Here is a 7,228-nt window from a genome sequence, read left to right on the forward strand (position 1 = left end):
CCCCCCCCCCCCCCCCCCAAGTCCCTGTGAGCTCACTGTCGCCATTTCTAATCTGGCCACCCTGAGGGAGCTGGCGGCCGAACCTGATTCCAGTCACGCTGCCCTGCTGTTTGCTCTCCGTTCCACCTGAGGGCCAAACCAAGCCCTTCCAGGTCGGAGCGTGTTTATCATTCCTCTGACGTGTTAACGCAGCGGCGTCTGACCATGGCATTAAAATCTCCCTCAGTTTTCTGTCTGGGTTCCACCATCACGTCTGCGCTCTGCTTGTTTGCGCGACACACACGTGCGTTGCCGGGTAAAAAGGGCAAAATCGTTCACGCTGCATCCTCAGAGGGAGAGAGGAGAGAAATGAAAAGGGGAGCAGAGGAATCACAGAGGGTAAAGGGAAAGGATGGAGAGGGGGGAGGAGAGGGGACGAGGGGGGAGTGCCTTTCTGTGTGATTGAATAAAAGTCAAAATGGATGCGATGCTGTGAAGAGATGAAGAGCTGCTAATGAGCTGGGAGTGAAACGGAGAGTTTTTGCAGAGGAAACAGATTAAATGCCGCATTTCAAGCCAGGAATTTGTGATGGGAGTGAAAAAAAAAAAACAGAAAAGAAAAGAGACAAAAAAAATCAACTTTTTCAACAAGTAAACTCATTTCTCATTCGATCTCATTATCCTCGCTGCAAGTGCAGAAAATCTATTGATGCCATTAGAACAAAAAAAGAAGCTCTTCACCTTAAAAAATGGATTTCAGGGCCGCAAATGGCAGGAGTTTCTCCGATTCTCTTCATTTTAGTTTTCCATTTCAATTTCAGAACACGGCAGACTGTGAGCGTGTCTCACGGGCAGCGCGACACCTGTGTTTTACGATAATGAAATATTTCACTGCAGGATGAGACAGATGTTTGTGGTGCAGCTCACTGAGGAGGACGGCACTGCTTGGCAACCGCTCCTGCTAGAGTTTGGTCGTCTGGTCCTGACTTCAGGGAGGAGTCGTTTACACCTCAATCTTCTGCGAAAGTTTAATTTCTGAACTTTTCTGTCACCAAAACTGGTGTTGTTTTGTAGCTTTTTGTTGTTGTTAAAAAAGTAGAAATGGACAAGATTGTTGTCACATCATACATCAACAAGTAAAGTTGTGTTTGATACGTGAGAAGACTTCATTTTTGACATTTCTGTTGCGTTGGTTGTGACTCAGCAGACTGCACTGCAGAGGTCGTTAGATTTCACTGAATCTCCCATAATGTCCTTGCAAATGCAAAGCAACGAACTAATGAAGTAACTATCAAAAGGTTGTAGATTCTCCACACCATGTTTCATGTTTGCCTACATGAGTGATGATATTTTGAGCAGAGTCTTCAGTGGATTCTGAATCAGAATTAGTTTTAAACTGTGGGCTCATGTTGACCGCCAGGGCGTTCAGCTCGTCTTTGTTGTCCCCCTCCTTTAAAAGGACACTACTACAGTAGTTAGTGCTCCTCTAGTGCCTTGCTCGTGGACTCATAGGCCATACTATTATTCTGTGAACATTAACTTTCTCTCTTACTGCGATCCTTCTGTCAAACATCAAATCACTCGTCTCCACTCACCCCGCTCACCCCGCTCACCCCTCTCACCCCTCTCACCCTTCACCTCTTTGGTCCAGTCAGGTTTTTTTGGCATCCCTGCTCCACAACAGCGTTGAGGCGACTTTATTGGTCAGAGACCGATGGGCAGCAGTAAAGATGATAGATCCAGGTGCAGCATTTTCATTTATGAGCAATTAAAAAATAATATCACAGTAATTACATCTCATTATACGACTGATTTACATGACGTGGTGCTGCAGTAAAGATAATCCACATGAACTTCTGTGTTTACGACTATGACGACTTCTTCAACAGTTCCTTTGGTGCCGGAGTAGAACCGTAAAACCGTAGAATTGTAGAACCATAGAACCGTAGAACCGTAGAACTGTAGAAAACCGTAGAATTGTAGAACCATAGAACCGTAGAACCGTAGAACCGTAGAACCGTAGCACTCAGACCTCTGGACCGTCTGCTCTTTGTCGAGCGCACGAAACAACCGATGTTGCCGTGCACTCAGGATAATAGCTCATTCTGTTTTTCCATAATGCGTGCACCAATTAAGAGGATCTGAGGCCCGGCGTCACAGAACAACTGGAACATCAGGTTTCCTAATGTAATCAACCCCACGAGGGCCCTCCAGCAGATGGGGTACGCTAATAAACTTCTGTGTAGTCATTCTTCTCAAACAACGCTACACTGTAATTTACAAACAATCAACAATGCAGAGAAGCAATTACAGCCGCCAAAGTTGGCTAATTAGAGAAGTTTTAATTACGCCATTACAGACGCTCAAACTGTGAGACGGAGGCAGGAAGGAAACGTTAAGCATTTTCCTGTTATTGGAGGAAAAAAAAAACAAAAACAAAACAGAGCGTCAGTTGTCAGTTAACAGGAACGAACGGCTTTGTTGTTCATCGGGGAGGGAGACGAGAGCTCGTCTGGCAAACGCCCAAACTCTGATCATTTTATGTGGGGATGTGAGGACGAGCCAAGAGATCTGTGAACGTTCTCTGACTCAGACGCTCCAACCAGTCAATATGTCACAGCGTGTTTTCATATTAATCATTAATCAAATGCAGAAAAGGTCTGGAATGCCCTGGTGTAGTGTTTCAATCGTCTGGTTGAAACAAACAACCTTTTAATTCTGTCTAACTTCATTAGAGCGCTAATCCTGCAGAACAGACTCACCGATCCGCCCGCAGTCCTCCGTCTCACTCTTTACTGACTGTAGAATCACTAGGACTGCATGTTGGCATGTTCAAAATCACCACCCTTAACTATTTGCTTCATTTATTCTTTAAAACCTCTAACTTTTTTATGAAGTAACACTAGGTTTTCTAGACAATTTTCTAGGATATTTTACACTTGATTATATACAGTTATAATTATAACCATGAAGAAAGTCATCGTTAGACGTACAAATTTGATTTTTTTTAAAAATGAAGCAGGGATCCCTGACTAGAAGTAGCTAAATATTAGCATTTCTGCCTGACAGATAAGAACTACCAGCTGAGTTTATCATGCTGTGCATGTATATTTGTTGAAAAAAGCAACAAGAAATTATATGTATCTGATGTGCATTTATATTTGTTGAAAAAAGCAACAAGAAAAATTCAGCTAATGATATAATCTGTGTACTTTACAATAAATGATCTGATCCTAACCTGACCAGGTATTTAGACTTGAAGCTGTGTCTGTAGCTCGTCTGTTGATATCACCACCGTAGATGATCGCTGAGTGTGGATGTTAAATCTGAGGTCGGTCTGGAGGTCAGGACTTGTTTCCTTATTACTCTGGTGATTTTAGCTCCAAACGTCTGAGGGGAGTCTTGTAAAAAACTGAGAAATCATTTCTGGTTTGTAAAAGTTTTTTATGTTCAAAATAAAAGATTTTACGCCTGTGATTTCTGGCTTCACAAACTGTGATACGCCGAATTGTTACAAGGTCGTTCCTCTTTGAAATCTCAGATACAAGACAAAGATACGACTTAGAAAAAGAACGCGTGGCTGCAGTTTTTTTTCTTACAGTGCAGAGAATCAGTGTCGTCCAGGTCAATGTTTAGGTTTTTTTCACCCCTTTGTGGAATGTTGTACATTTTTTCTCTTTTCTCCAATGTTTTTTTATTTTATTTTCATTTTTGCCCTGTACTGTTGTTCTTTTTGTCTCTTTTGTTTGTCTTTGCTCTTCTTGTCTCCCGTCACTGGTTTTGTGTTCTCTTTTCACAGTTTAACTCTTTCTTGCAGTTTTTCTTTGTATTTCGTCATTTTTCATACTTTCCTTTTTCTGCATTTTCACCTTTTTCTCTTTTTTCATTGACTTTTTCTCCCTTGGCCTGGACTCCGTTTCGTCCCTTGTCCTTTCTGCCCTGTGCTGTTGCCCCATTTTGTCTTACACTCCTGCTGAGTTTATTTGTCTTTTTCCTTTGTGCTGTTTGTTTTTCTGTTTTCTTCCTTTTCTCGTGTCTTACCCTTTGGCACTTTTTCTGTTTTTTTTTCCACTTCTTTTTCTTTTGTGTGACTTTTTTCCCCCTTTTGCTTCATATGTTTCACATTTGCATTTCAGCCACGGCTTCACTGGCTGCAGAACTCCTTTATTTTTTTCTACCCTTCTTCTATAAATACGGAGATGAAAATAAAATGCCGGCCAATTATTTCTTGTTGTCAAAGTTTTATTTCTTCCCTCTTTTCTTCATACATATCTAATTATGCCTGAGTTGTGCTGAGAATTACACATCGTGCAGAAAGTTGAAGGCTGAGGAGAAGAAAAAAAATATGGTCCTATCCTTAGTCAAGGTCTGAGCTGCAGCTGGGGGGGAGGGGGGGGTGTTGTGAGCTAATAAGTCAACCTGATCAATCAGCCAACGCCACGCCTCCATCTGTGGAAGTGCTGCACATACACACACACACACACACACACCTCAGGCTGGCCTTGACTGTAATAAGCCGCAGTACAGGAGGAGATTAAAAAAAAGTTTTTTTTCTTTTTCTGTCTTTCTCCAAAATACTCTCTTCTTCCAAATGTCCCTCGGCCTCCGGGATGCGCTGTTGCTTTTATTAACAAATTAGAAGTCAAAGATTAATTGAGAATCAGCAATTTATCAAACCTCCCTGGTTAGGGCTCACTAAACTGGGTCTGGAATCATTCAGGCCAAACGCTTCTATTTTCGCAAACCCATTTTTCCAGCTCAGCGAGGGAGTCCACGCCGTGTCTGCTGCTGCTGCTGCTGCTGCTGCTGCTGCTGCTGCTGCTGCTGCTGCTGCTGCTGCTGCTGCTGCTCTTGTTGAGGTTCATAATGTCCTCTGACGGAGACCGAGTCCAATTTCACTGCCTCCTACACTGACACACAATTTAGTTTTTGCTAATTATAGTGTGCAGCGGTCATAAATTATCCTTAGCTCCCAACCCATCCCTCACACACACACACACACACACACATTTCTTAAACCAAACAAAATTACTCATGCGATGATTTTCACACTGAGGCTGAATATCACATACCCTTGGATACAGAGAGAGAGAGAGGGAGAGAGAGGGAGAGAGAGAGGGACTCAAACAGCCGTTCATCTCCACCCTGCTGTTAAAGGCCATTCATAAATACTCAAGCCTTCACTCTGCGTCCCATCACAGATTCTATGAGACTTCACCGCCTCAGCATATCACAAGCAATGCCTTAAATTATCACAACACTAAAATATGGAAACATAAAAAGCGTCCTGACAAGAGGAGAGGAGAGGAGAGGAGAGGAGAGGAGAGGAGAGGAGCTCGGGGGAGGCTGCCAACGGCAGGAAATCCTAAATCTATCCCTGTGTAATGAGACATTTACAAAGTGGCTATATTCAGTTAGCATGCAGAGAGAGAGAGAGAGAGAGAGAGGCTGCTTTCATATGTATGAGGGATGTTCTTGTCTTTGTATTGAGCTCATTTCTTGTTGATGTTGTTGTTGTTTATGCAGATGATTCAGTGTAAACAGTAACTGAGTCCTGATCCAGCCTTTGTTTTCATGGCTGACCCAGAAAACTGCAGCTTCTTTAAGATTCCTGACAAACATATAAAAACCAAATATGACCCTCATTATTTTTTCCAATTTCAAACTGACCTTTTTTCTCATTGATCTTTGGCCGCGGCTCCGAGCAGTGAGGAATATTTTTACCTTTTCTCTCTCTTGTCCCTAATTAGAAATGTCTCATGGTCGCCACCGTTCCGTACCAGATGTGTTTCTTTGTCTATGGCTCAGGTGAGGACTGCAGACCAGGACGCTGCTAATTAGACACTGGACACTGTGTCTTCATTAATAGTTAACGAGATTTAAGAATCATCTGTTCCATTTAAGGTTTTTACACCTGATGAATGAATTATACTGTGGTCATACTGTATATCACGGTCGTCACTGGTTCCATGGTGCAGCCGTTATCATGCCTGCTTACACATCTGCCTTACATCCAGAAGGTCTGGGGTTCGAGCCCCAGCAGATCTGAACAGTTTCTCCAGTGTTGGTTAAAAATGTTCACGTTATTATTATTATTATATTAATGTGACTTGAACTGTACTGTTGAAATGTAATAATGAAGTGTGGCGTAAAAACTGACGTCGGCATGGCAATTAATCACGATTAATCGTTGGTTGAAGCTGTTGATCGGAACACTTGTAGCTGTTACTTATTTAAAGCAGACAATGACCACAGAGTTTTACCTCCCTGTATTTTTTTTTTTTTTGATAAATATTTAATTTACATTCTGCCGCCGCAGCTCCCATGATGCTTTGACTTCATTTCTGTACTTAACAGTCAGCGTTTCTCGTTGTCTCCAGTAAAACAAGCAGGGTTGTAATATTTGTGGGGAAGAAAATGACAAGCTGCTCCCATTTTATAGGCCAACATAAAGCAGCTTAGCCGTCCTTGGCGCGACGTCCCTATTGGACCGTTCTGTGCGTTAGGATTTTTGGATGTCCTTCGCTGCCGGGGCCAATGACAAATGTGCCCTTCAGACAAAGGCAGGGGACCCTGTGTTCTATAGGGACACGGTGTAGTTGCCATTCTAAGGTTTAAAAATTAAATTAGTTTGACCTGCTGTGGCCCTCCTGCAATTACTCTGTGACCCTCAAGGGGGCCAGCCCCACCACTTTGGGAATCACTTGGCTAGCACCATTTTGTTTTTCTTTTTCTTTTCTTTCTTTCTTTCTTTTTTTGGTCAATTTCCTCCTCCTCCCTAAGATGGATTTGTTTTAAAGTTGTAGAAAACAAAAAAGTCTTCCTGATTCAAAGCCTCAGAGATTTTCAGGGTTTTTTTTCTCTATTTTTTTTTCTCATATTATCTAGTAATAAATTAAAATTTTCTGACTTTTAGGTCTGTGTTAGGTGAACATCACCTCTGTACCTACAGCAGGTTGAACTGAACGTTTCTCTGCTCCTCCTCCTCCTCTTCCTCCTCCTCCTCCTCCTCACTTCACGTCATGACAGATTCATGCGGTGTGTGATGTATTTATTTTATTTATTTAAGAGTGATATAAAACTTTGAGGTCATGAGTTGCTGGATTTAAGAACAACTGCTCTGGAGAATTTATTTTTTTTATCTCTTTTTTCTTTGAAATAACTTTAAAGCTGCGATGAAGAAAGGAAATGCACGTTTCTTCACTTCCTGCTCTCTTTGTTCTCCTTCTGCTTCTGCTCCTAAAAGTGG

This window comes from Cynoglossus semilaevis, chromosome 7, assembly GCF_000523025.1.
Source record: "Cynoglossus semilaevis isolate Cse_v1.0 chromosome 7, Cse_v1.0, whole genome shotgun sequence".
Taxonomy (NCBI): domain Eukaryota; kingdom Metazoa; phylum Chordata; class Actinopteri; order Pleuronectiformes; family Cynoglossidae; genus Cynoglossus; species Cynoglossus semilaevis.